Source organism: Aulonocara sp. 'chitande type north' Nkhata Bay, linkage group LG3 (genome assembly GCF_057382095.1).
Source record: "Aulonocara sp. 'chitande type north' Nkhata Bay isolate Kocher_YH1m ecotype deep benthic linkage group LG3, A_spYH_male_GT1.1, whole genome shotgun sequence".
NCBI classification, from domain to species: Eukaryota; Metazoa; Chordata; class Actinopteri; order Cichliformes; family Cichlidae; genus Aulonocara; species Aulonocara sp. 'chitande type north' Nkhata Bay.
In genome coordinates, this window is record NC_141346.1 from 15,824,684 (window position 1) to 15,837,645 (window position 12,962).

Here is a 12,962-nt window from a genome sequence, read left to right on the forward strand (position 1 = left end):
ACTGTGGTGAGGTTAACAGACGATCTGACACTGACTGAGCGGAAACACACAGACTAAATACACATAAGGAATGATCAAGGGAAGTAGAATCACATGGGGAAAACAGCTGACAACAATTAACATAATGACAAGATATGTGAAACTAAATACAATAAACACAAAACACAAAGCTCTTTCAAAATAAAACAGGAAACATAAGGAGACACAGACATGACATATTCCATAGGAAAATCGCCATAATCAAAACAATAACAGAGAGTATGGTTCAAAATAGCGTTGTGTGATGATAAACCCTGGTCCACGTGACTGAGGTTTTTCTTTTAAAATAGTCAATTATTAAAATAGAATACAACTGACAGGGGCATAAATGGTAAATGGCCTGTACAGGGAGTGCAGAATTATTAGGCAAGTTGTATTTTTGAGGAATAATTTTATTATTGAACAACAATCATGTTCTCAATGAACCCAAAAAACTCATTAATATCAAAGCTGAATGTTTTTGGAAGTAGTTTTTAGTTTGTTTTTAGTTTTAGCTATTTTAGGGGGATATCTGTCTTCTGCTCGTCAAATACATTTCATTGCAATGTTGACCCTGCGCTAACTTGCGTATGACAAATTAAACTGAAAGGCTTCAGATAGTTAAGAGTGAGAAAAAAATTGCATTCATGTTTCCAATTTTGACTTGTTACACAATATTTGGAATTAAATAGAACTAACAAAACACTACATTTTAGGAAATATCAGTGGGTGTTCGTGGTTGTTTTTTTGTACTACTTGGACACTAATGTGGCCCAATGAGAGGATGGTGCCAGAAGTGGCCCGCGGCTCATTTGAGTGTGAGACCCCTGTTGTACATACTTTTTGGATTTTGTATGTGCTTTGTCTCTAGGGGCCACCATATTTATTTATACGTAAACATATATAAATAAAACCACTTTTTTAACATTAGTAATTCCTTTTGTGCATACTTTTATATTGTTAATAATAAATTAATTAAAGCAACGAAAGAACCTGAAGAGCTGGCTCTTAGTGAGCCGAGCCGAAATAGCCGGTTCTGGGGGTTGGGAAGCGCATCTGTAACCAGAAGGTTGCCGTTTGATCCCCGGGCTCTCTGTCCTGGTCGTTGTGTCTTTGGGCAAGACACTTCACCTACTGCCTACTTGTGTTGGCCAGAGGGGCCGATGGCACCATATGGCAGCCTCGCTTCTGTCAGTCTGCCCCAGGGCAGCTGTGGCTAACTGTAGCTTGCCTCCACCAGTGTGTGAATGTGAGAGTGAATGAATAGTGGAATTGTAAAGTGCTTTGGGTGCCTTGAAAAGCGCTATATAAATCCAATCCATTATTATTATTATTATTCTCGAAAAAGAGACGGAAAGCCCATCACTCTGTGCGTTTATTGGCAGTAAATGTCGTCAAAATGACATACTTCCATGCTACGGCTTATTCTCAGTATTCTCGTAAAAATCTGCCTCAACAATCTGAGTTTGAAGCAAGGTTATTATCGTTAACGAAAACTAACGAAATAATGAAAACTAGAAGTGAAAAAAACATTTTCGTTAACGGAAATATAATAAAAACGAAAAAAGGAAAACTAACTAAAACTGAAACGAGTGTTCACAAAACTAACCAAAATTAACTGCATTTATAGCAAAAATTTGTTTAGTTTTCATTGATGTGTGCGTGTCATACAATAGTCAAGGCTGCAAATGAAGTTTAGTTTCCAGATTTTTTTCTTGCTGTGTCTCATTATGCCAGCAGGTGGCAGCACGTTAGTCGAGTCGTCTGTGTTGCTGCTCCGTCCACGCGCAGAATCATGTCAGGAAAAGTCGGGAGAAAGCGCCAGAGTCCAATTTGGGATTACTTTGAATATGACTGTGTTTTGGATAAAGCAAGTGTCTTGTAGTGGAAAGAGACAAATTATGAGGGACATTTCTAAAGGGAAGAAAATCCCACAAACCTTAAAGTGCACTTGAAAAGTTCACACAAGAAGGCTAACCTAGCTTACCTTGAGAAGGGAGCACACTCAACCCTCATCCCCAGAAACAGATGCTAACCCCAGGCAAGGCAGCGTGATGCATCCCGAGACAACAGGACGGGGATATCTACACAACTGTGTGAGTCAATTGCCTTCAAAAAGTTTATCAATTCACTTGAACCAAAATTACGAACACCCGGTGCTGCAAGAGTTAATAGTCTTATTGGGGCCAAGATATACATTTTATAGTTGCCTGGTATCAATGGTTGTTCATCTGCCTTTATTTATTTATTTATTTATTTATTTGGGTATGGTAGCTGGAATAGCAACATACCCAAGGATAAGCAGAAGAGAATGACTGATATGATGAAACTGGGATTTTGTTACACTTAATTATTGCAAACAAAACTAAAACTATAACTGAAACTAATCAAAACTAAACTGAAACTAAGGATTTTCAAAAAAAATAAAAAATAAACTAGCAAACAATTGGTAAAAACTAATTAAAACTCATATAAAATTGAAAATCTGAAGTCGAAACTAAATAAAAATAAAAACTAATGAAAATTGCAAAACTATTAAAACCCTGGTTTGAAGTCTAATTTGATTTTGGTTCCTTTAATAGTTATTTGTTTGTATTGCAGTGTGGCATTCTAAGATTTTTGAAATTAGACAAAAAAAAATTTTGTCACACAGATCTTTTTTTTTAGGCAAACAAACCTTTATTACTTTTTAAAAACGCACATGCCATAATGCAGCATTGATAGTCACACATAAAAAGCATTGTAGTCAACAACAAAGTGGAGAAAATAAATAATTTTGGACCATTGCTTTAAATTTGAAAAAAAAATTGGCCACCTGCTGGCCAAATAAAAAAGAAATTTAAGCCCCCGAATCCCCAGAAAAATACTTATCTCCAGAACTGCATTAATTTATGTTATAATAAATTTGGGATGAAAAATAGCGTTTATAATGGTTTTCAATGGGGCGTTTTTTGCCCTCAGGCCTAAAGGTGGATGCATGTTTGTAGCTTAGCCATTTTAAGCTAATCTAATGAACTTTGACCACAATTTTAAAATAAGATAAATAAAAATGTTTGGCATGTTTGGCTATATTCTATTCAACACAGTGAAAATGATTTGAAATAGAAAAATAAAATAAAATAAAAAAACAGTGGCTGAAAAATGGCTTGAGGACCTCTTAAGGGTTCCCTGCTCCCTCCTTTCATTTAAATAATTCTGTTCTGGCACTGAACAACTAAACCTTCAAGGGAAATAAACAATAAATCTGATGAGGAAATGACATGGAAAAGCCTTCACAATGACCCATACTTTCCCTGCATAATTTTTTTTAGGTCCTCCACAGAGGTTTCAGTCTTCCCCCAAAGGAAAATAATGATGATCGTAATCAAAACTTTTTAATATATGCTTATATTGCTTGATTTTTAACAGTTTCCAGACTAAATATGCCCACCCCCACACATTTCCAATCAAAACCAGAAAAAACCCAAAGATGTTAAAAAACAAACAAGGGCTGTGTGAGACATTTGCAGCTGACTACCTCCTGCTGGATTCACATCACTGTGAACTCACATCTGTCCTCAGAGCATCTGGCTTTTTGCCACGAAAGGTGGGATGAGTGGGATGAAGAGAAAGTTCTACCTTGGTGCTTGGCTGTATTTGTGTTGTGCTGTTTTTTTCTCCTTCTGTCTATTGTGTCATTTTTATGTAGTAGATTATACTTGCAAAAGAAACTAATAAAAGCACAATAACAGCTCTCAGTCCAACAGACTTACCTTTTGGAATAACTTTTAGGTGGATGATGCTGATGGGATCAGTCTTTAAAATGTATAACTTTCTACCGTCTCTCAGTTCCTGGATGATGCAACACTCGTATGTTCCCCTATCAGCAGTCGTCACATCCTTCAGAATCAAAGACACGTCTCCATCCTTCATCTGTCTGTCCTGCAGATCCACCCGGTTCTTAAATGATGGATGCTGATAATCTCGAACAAACTCTTTTTCCCAGTACCAAAAGACATATTGTGCCTTCAAGTCACGTCTGCTCCACTCTACACCAGGTATGAGGACAGCATTTGGAGCTCGACATGTCAGAGTGACGTTCTGTCCAGACTCAGCTGTGATGATTTTTTGGCCTGAAAGAGAAAAAAAAAAAAACAAAGAGCAGAGAGGTTAAAGAACTAACTGATAACTACAACAGCCAATCACAGACAAAAAAAATACAAACCAAGAAAAAGACCCAATGCTATATATGTATATGTCTCATGTTTCAACTAGTTCTTCAACGTGCAGCCCTTTACCTACTTTGTCTAAGTTACTATAAACATTTAGGAATAACAGAAGTGAATCACCTCTTTTCTGCAGGCTGTAGCCAGTTTTAAAGTATAAAGTACGACTACAAAGATCCAAGCTTCAGACTTTTATTCTTCTCAGAAACATCAGACATCAAAAACCAAGAAGCAGCTATATGTATTCCAGGGGTCGGCAACCTGGGGCATGCGAAGGCTTAACTGATGGCACGACCATATCTGGAGTAGCCATCGGGCACACTGGGTATTTTCTTGGTGGGCCGATGATTTTTAATTTTTTTTGTAATGGTATAAAAATTGAAAGATGGTGGATTGGCCAGATGTTGGCAGGTGCAAAAATAACTCAGTTGTTTGGTGGTGGCTATGGCAGAGCTTCCCAGAGGTGGATGAGGGAAGGGGAGGCAGGAGGAAGAGAGACGCGAGGCGGCCGCCGGTCTGAGTGTCAGGTGAACTGAACTTCAGGTAAGAAGTTATGACCTGCAGTCTATCTGGGTCAGATATAAACCAAGTTTAGGTGGAGTTGATTTTCATTATGCTGACTTTTTCGTACTGGGTACTAGCTAGCATGAGTTTCTATACAGCTGGGTGGTGTTCATGGAGCTGCATTTTCACCTGCTGGACATCATTACCTGACAAGTTTAACTGTATTCAGAACATTACAGAGGCCTTGTTGACAGTATTTGGCTCTACATGTCTGTGTGAGCAGATTTTCTCTGACACAAAAAGTGTCCTGAGGTAGCCGTCTGAATGCTGGACACTCGGAGACCTGTGTCTCTGTGCGGGAGACCAGAGATCACATTATCATGTGTATCTCTGTATTAACAAACATGTCATATTGGCCCAGTTTATTTTTCTTATCATTGTTGTCAGGAGACCATAAAAAGCATTTGCATTCTCTGTTGTACAGTTCATTTGCTGTTATGGATAAAAATTCTTGTGTTTTGTTTCAAAATAGCTGATAACTATTCGCTGATAGCTGCCAACATTTGCGAACAAATATAATCTTATAGAGTGGTTCCATATAGTGTGTAATATATATATATAATTCTTTATATATAATGCATATAAAGCGTTATTAAATTTATTGCTAATGCAATCATATGGCACATTGACTTCTGAGGAAATTTTAGATGGCACTCATAATCAGAAAGGTTGCCTACCCCTGATCTATACTGACAATAGTACTAACTGAACTCTACCAACTCACTTTGAGGAACAACACTCAGGTAGGTGGTGCTGATGGGGTAACTATCCAGACTGGCTCTCTTCCTGCGGTTCACTCCTCTCTGGGCCACATAACACTCGTATGTTCCAGTGTCATTAATTGTCACATTCTTCAGAATCAAAGACACGTCTTTATCCTTCATCTTTCTGTCCTTCAGATGCACCCGGTTCTTAAAAGATGGATGCTGGTGGTAATCTGGAAAAAGCTTGTAGTCCTGATAATAAAGGACATATTTTGGCTCCAAGTCAACTCTGCTCCACTCTGCAGCTATTATGGGGTTGTTGCTGATTAGAGCTGGACATGGCAGAGTGACCGTCTGTCCCATCACAGCTATGATGATTTTTTTGTCTGAAAGAGAAAAACACAGAATGGTTAAAGAAGAGAAGTGATCACTAGAGCAGCCAATCATATATATTTATATATATGTGTATGTGAGTGTGTATAACCTGAACCAACTCACTCGACGGAATAACACTCAGATAGATGGTGCTGATGCGATGACCTTTCGGACTGGCTATCTCCCAACCCAACAATTCCCTCTGGACCACATGACACTCGTATGCTCCCGCGTCATCAGTAGTCACATCCTTCAGAATCAAAGACAGGTCTCCATTCTTCATCTGTCTGTCTTGCAGATCCACCCTGTTCTTAAAAGATGGATGCTGATTTTCTGGATGAAATCGCTGATTCGGGTAAGAAAGGACACATTCTTCTCCCAGGTCAGCTCTTTTCCACACTACAGTAATGATAGGCTTAAAACTTGTGAGTGGAACTCGACATGGTAGAATTACGTTCTGCCCAGAATCAACTATGATGTTTTTCTGGTCTGAAGGAGGAAAACAACACACAGAGTAGAGAAATCAAAGAACTAACTACAGCAGCCAGTCACAGAAAAAAAAAAATATATTTTTTTTTCTGTGACTAATAATAATAATAATAACAATAATTATATATATATATAAAGTATTAGCAAAGGGACCTCTGGCTAATACGTCGGATCCCGTGTCGGGCTCATAGCCGAAAACTAGCTTTACTTTGTTGTTTGGGTCAACTTTGCTACCGAGAGACAGAGAGAGGCGTTGGAAGGCTACTCCATTGGAACTTATTATTTCGGGGGAAAACACGAAAAATGTGTATAATCGAGTCTTAATAGCGTACTTACAAGCGGGCTCGTCAGGCAACTCGTACTTTTCCACTCTACTTTTCTCATTCCCTCGCTCATAGACACCCAACGGGTATGGCAAACTATTCTCACTGCAGAACGGACTACACTGCCCATGAGGCTACATTCGTTAGGGCTATGCCTGCAACAATCACCCTTTTGCCGTCACATTAAATCATTTTTGGAATAAACATTTTTTAAAACATTTCTTCATGTCATTATGTGGGCTGCAAGTAGAGGTGACATGGGGCGCGAGAATGAGACACCGGCATTAAAGCCTTGTAATGCATGTTTTGTTTGGGTTTCCACTGGCGTGGAATTACCAGAAACAGAGGGCACAGCCTAACATATGAAACAGGAAAAGACCACAGTGTAATCCATTTATTTCAACAAAGTAACTGTATTCTCAATATCACTTTTTTAAACTGTAACTGTAACGGAATACAGTTACTCATATTTTGTATTTAAATTCGTAACACTGGTACATGTATTGCGTTACTCCCCAATACTGGTGGTACCAGAGAGCCAAAGAAGAAAGGACGGGGAGCCATGAACCATCATGGAAGGACAAGCCCCTGCACAGCATGTAGTACTGACAGATAGAGGAAGTGGCTGGCATCCTGAAATTCTACCAGCAGCTCGACAAAGCTGGACCAGAAGAAAGCACTGAGTCACCAATCATGGCATGGCATGCTATTTTTTCATGGTCAGTGTAAATGTCGGGTACAGAAGATTATATAGGTCCCTCATCCTATTCATGTGAACCCCTCCTTCATGTAAAACTCAAACTTACCTGGAGGAACAACAGTTAGGTAGGTGCTTCTGATGGGGTGAATATAGCGACTGGCTCGTTTCGTTTTTCTCTGGTCAACGTAACACACATAGAGTCCTGAGTCATCAGCTGTCACATCCTTCAAAATCAAAGACACGTCTCCATCCTTCATCTGTCTGTCCTTCAGATCCACCCTGTTCTTAAAAAATGGATGCTGATAATCTGTATCAATCTCATCATCCTGGTAAAAAAGGACATATTCTGGCTCCAGGTCAGATCTTATCCATAATGCAGCTATGATGGGGTCATTGCTGTTTGGAGCTTGACATTCTAGAGTGGCCGTGGACTTGTCTCCCCCAAAAATTATGTTGTTATTGTGGTCTGAAAGAAGAAACAAAATAGAGCACAGAGGTTAAAGAACTAACTGATCACTACAGCAGCAGCCAATCACAGAAAAGAACAGGGGATGCTATGGCAACCTAGACATCTCTTCTCAACAACAGATGTCTACAAATGCACCTGTCTTTTACAGGCTGTAGCCAGTTTTAAAGTATAAGGTACAAGTACAAGGATCCAAGCTTTGTTCACCTCAGAAACATCAGACATCAAGAACCAGGAAGCAGCTTCATCTCTACTAACAAACTGAACTCTACCAACTCACTTTGAAGAGAAACAGTCAGGTAGGTGGCTCTGATGTAGTAACCATCCAGACTCATTGTTTTGCTGTGGTTCACTCCTTTCTGGACCACGTAACACTCGTATGCTCCCGCGTCATCAGTAGTAAGATCCATCAGAATCAAAGACACGTCTCCACCCTTCATCTGTCTGTCCTGCAGATCCACCCTGTTCTTAAAAGACGGATGCTGGTAATCTGGAACAAGCTTATTGTCCTGGTAAAAAAGGACATATTCTGGCTCCAGGTCACGTCTGCTCCACTCCACAGCTACAATGGGGTTGTTGTTGCTTGGAACTTGACATGGCAGAGCGATGGTCATTCCAGTCCGACCTAATATAACTTCTTCTACTGAAAGAGGAAACAACAGAGGGGTTCAAGAGATCAACGAACAACCTGAGCTACCGGGAGATCAGGGAGCTTTTTACTGTACATTGCTTCAGACAAACACAAGGGGCACATTCAGTCAATGACTGACTGTCTAGTGAAGGAATATTGTGTGAACTCACTTAATGAAGGGCTACTGTACTTACAGCACCACTGTTTCATAATTACTTATTATTTAGTCTATAAATACACTGTTATGCTTTTTCTTCTGTATATTTTATATATTTTATTTTATTGTTTACTCTATTTAATTTGTAAAATATGTATACACACACACACACACATAGAAAAACATATCTAGTATACACATCCAGTAATGCATATACTATTATATATTGTACATATATTTATTAGTCTCAGATTTAGCCAATTTTTATATTTTTCTTGTTTTACATTATTGTATTTTTGTCCAACTCTGTTGCTTGTGCAGCTCGAACACAAGATTTTCACTCACATGTGCTGTACCAGTGTACCTGCACATGTGAAGTGACAATAAAAGTGATTTGATTTGATCTGCATTTTATATATTGTTGTGATATTTTGATACTATGGTAGCATTTACAGGATATTGTTTTGTAGTGATATTATACAGAAAAGAGTTACTCAATAAGGCCCATTTACTAGTTGTTTTTCTCTTTCTCTCTGACCCAAGAATTGATGTGTAAGAATCACAGGCTGGTACCCCAAGGTCGAAAATACCACAGAAACGAGACCACTTCCTTATTCCCATCCTCCCTTCCTTATCTTTTAGAAAAGAGCTTGTTAAAGGCCAGGTGGTTTGTTTCAGAATTCACTAATGAAAGAACTCTGTATTCTATGTCTAGGAGTGTATTTTGCTGGGATGATCATAAATTTTAGCTGAAGAGATAAACTACACAAAGGATACTTCTTTGCTCAGAAGGCAGGAAGACGTTTCCTTATTTGGTCTGTACCGGTTTGAACTGAGAACCTGCTGACACACGAACCTTTTTTTCCTCTATATAAGCTGTTATGTACTAATAAACCTTTGAGTTGATTGTGGGAGAGCAAGCTGAAACAGTCTATGTGTCACTTTGTTCTCCTAACTGCTCCCGGTGCTGTAACTAACCCGCTGAACGGCATACTTGAGCGTTACTTTGAATAATTAGGAGTCTTATAAGGAAAGGGAAAAACTCTGCTTATCGCTCACGCCACGGAGGAAACCCGGGATGGAAATTTCCTTCATATATATATATATATATATATATATATATATATATATATATATATATACACATATATATATACATACATATATAAAATAAAAGAAAGTAACTTCCAATAGTGTTAACGTACTACACAGGTCGTTGTAAGTGGGCTAAAGCAGTTTAAAAGTAGTCTAACATAAATGTAAATTCTGTAATTTGATTATTTTAATAAACCATGTAACTTGGATGGATTTGATGCTGGCGTGACCACAGTGCACACATCTGCTGTTGCTCACAGTGGTCCAAGGGATCGCTCAGGGAGTTTGTGTGTTCGCTCAGACACATGAAAAATTAGAGGGAACATTGGATATCAGATGTGCTCTGGGGTGAACTTTGACCTGTAGGTATGAGAAAATGAAGCAGGTGTAGCAGGAAGAGAGGACAAGCTCAGGTAAACAAAGTGCTCACAAGCTAAATGACGCAGCTCTCCTCCTCCCACATTTCTGGTTTAACAGAATTGCTTGGAAAAGAAACAGACGTCAGATCAGTCCTTAAGCTTTAACTCTCGGCAGATGTGGCAGGTCATACAGCCCAGTTCAACACACCTTTAAAACAATGAACAGAATCCTTGAAGAGTGTTAATAATTTATAAATCTGACATTTAATCTCACCTGCAGAGACAAACGAGAGGCAGACAGACAGTAAAGTCCAGCAGATAAATGCAGACGTTACAGCAGACATTGCTCCTTCGTTTAAAGTGTAATAAATGTCCAAAAGATGGTGGTATTCTTCAACAATTAAAAAATCCCTGAACTTAAAATCTGATGTATTTTTAAAGAAAGCTGAAAGTCTCTTAGTGTGATACCAGTAATCAGTTAACTTGTTCTTCCGATTGTCCAGACAGACGAATGTTTCTTTCTCTTTCTCTTTACTCGAGTTTACGGTAGCGCAGTCTGCAGACCTTTACGTCTTTTTATTGGCCCGGTGAGCGTAAACACTGTAGATTCGTGCCAATAGGAGCGGCGAATCCGAAGTTGCGTCACCCCGCAGCGGAACAGCGAAGAAGCCGGCAATTGAAGAGTCCGCTACTTTTGACAGATGCATCTATGGTCAGAAAGGGTTTGAAGATCACACCTTTTAAGAGATGTGGGAATTATATTGTCAGTACAGCAGCCAAAAGGACAGACCTGAGAAGTTCAGTGATGAGCAGAAGGAGGTCATTCAGAAGGCACACAGTTTTGTTTGTTTGTTTGTTTTTTCACTTTATTTATCACATTTTAGACATACAGTCAAGTTAAACAGGAATCACATAAAAGATGACATTGTGTACAATTTGGAACAAAGAGAGTGACAGGGACAGTGAGACAAAAGTGAGAACAAAAAATAAAATAAATTAAGGGGAACATAAATAAACAAAAGTTAGCAAGAGCCAAATTCAAGTTAGTAGTTTCAAACGGTTACAGATGTTAACAGTCACGAGGGCCTTGGCGTTTTTTGATGAGGAGATTGTCCTTATATATTGTGCAAGTTCCATTTTTAATACAAGAAGTTCAGGCTTTCTGCCGAGGACTATGCTTTTGCTTTTGCCAAAAATAAAACCAAATTTATAAAGAAGAAAGCATCATTGTCCTTGTCTTTAAAATTATAACAGCCAAAGATAACATCCTTATAGTATAGTTGAAGATTAGGGAGAACAGAGTCAGTAATAAACTTGTGGAAATCCTTCGAGAATCCTTCCCGACGTCAGTCTCCGCCTGCTTCAGCGACCGTTTTTCCCTTCGATCCTTTTTCTCAGCCCGGCTCCGCTCGCTCTCCGTCTGTAACGGCTGTTCCGAAGCCAGGCTTCGTGCACTGATCGTTACTAGAGTAACTGCTTGCCTGTTCCAACCCATCGCTAGCCTTCGCCGCGTTTGGGTCTAGCCAGCACGCCACACGGGCACACCGAATTACTGTGTTTAATTCGTGCGTTTCCCTCGATCGTGACAGGAGCTCCTGATATGAAGAGAACACTGTCTGAGCGGCGAACAGGTGGGTGGTGTCTCCCTTTCAAACCCGACCCCGTGATCAGCTGATCACTACCTGACAGGAACAAGTAAGTGCTGTGCAGCAGAACAGGGCAGTAAATTACTTAGTTAAAGGTAGTGATATGTGATTAATCTTGGCAAAGTGTGCATTTTTTCCATTGATCGCGGTACTCACAATGAACTGTATTGTTTAGCAACGGCTGACGAGTACCCCCAGGTGTGATCCTTCATTGTGGCCAGGTGATGATGCTGAACTGATAGCTGCATCCCAGTCTGTGGAAGGTATGTGAGATTCAGAGTTAATATACATTGTAGGCTACTGTTTGTACAAAGTCATTATAATTACAAAACTAATTGTTCATATCATTTATAGATTTACTGAAGTCCCAACACTCCACATCTGCAAGTCAACCTCTAAAGCAACAGCTGACAAGCAGAGGTGCTTCCTCCTCCCAGACGTCTGGAACACAGACACAGCTCACCTGTCCAAGGAGTTTGAGAACACTGTACAGTCACAAAACAAATCTACTGTGCAGCCCAAACACCGTGAGTCCACAGAGGCTGCCACACAGTCCATAAAACTTGACACTGTTGGACTCACTAAGTCATCTGCATCCCAGTCATGATCATACAACACAATTACCGTTGTGAGTCATTCACCTGTAAGTGATATTTATTTGAAATCAGACTATTTCAGTTAGAGTGTGTGTGTGCGTGCGTGTTGTTGTAGTATTCTATGTCATATGTGTGTGTTTCAGGTGGAGCTAGAGGGATCGGTGTGTCTCTGGGAAAATCCTAATGGTATCCCATCTGCTGACATTTCCTGGCTTAAAGAGGACACTGAAAGAGGGCTGTTTACTCCTGTTCAGACATACAAGGATGTCACTGGTGTGTTAAAGAGGCGACGGGTGATTAAATCAGATAGCATGTGGTTTTGCCCACCAGAACCTCCTGGCTATGCCAGGGCTGCTGTGCCCAGTGTACAGCTCTTTTTTTCGCAGCCACGTCTTTTTGTGGGGTCCTTTTGGGTATGGAAGTCCTCTCTGAAGTGTCCTCGAGCTGATGAATGTGTGGGTAAAGGACAAAATGTGCACATATACAAGTCTGGCTATCGCCAGGGTAATTTCACATAAATATTTTACTCAAGTCTTCAAATGTAAACGGTAAAACTGCCATCCTTGATTCATATGCCTATTTTGGTCATTTTCCTCTCTTCATTATAGACTTCAGGTACGTCACATCTGTGACG

The 12,962-nt window shown here is 39.7% G+C and overlaps 1 long non-coding RNA gene and 1 pseudogene across 2 annotated transcripts; one reads left to right on the top strand and one right to left on the bottom strand.

The window, feature by feature from the left end:
- Window positions 1-2,296: 2,296 nt before the first annotated feature.
- LOC147334164 (hemicentin-1-like) lies at window positions 2,297-10,651 on the bottom strand (annotated as a pseudogene). The gene is made up of 6 exons (XR_015128426.1): window positions 10,361-10,651; window positions 8,125-8,487; window positions 7,485-7,844; window positions 5,990-6,355; window positions 5,512-5,877; window positions 2,297-4,130 (listed from the first exon to the last, which is right to left on the bottom strand). The product of XR_015128426.1 is annotated as a hemicentin-1-like (transcript).
- A 1,227-nt stretch (window positions 10,652-11,878) lies between these two features.
- Window positions 11,879-12,710, top strand: LOC147334165 (uncharacterized). Its single transcript, XR_015128482.1, has 3 exons — window positions 11,879-11,995; window positions 12,087-12,375; window positions 12,472-12,710. It is a non-coding gene; the product is annotated as an uncharacterized LOC147334165 (long non-coding RNA).
- Window positions 12,711-12,962: the final 252 nt, after the last annotated feature.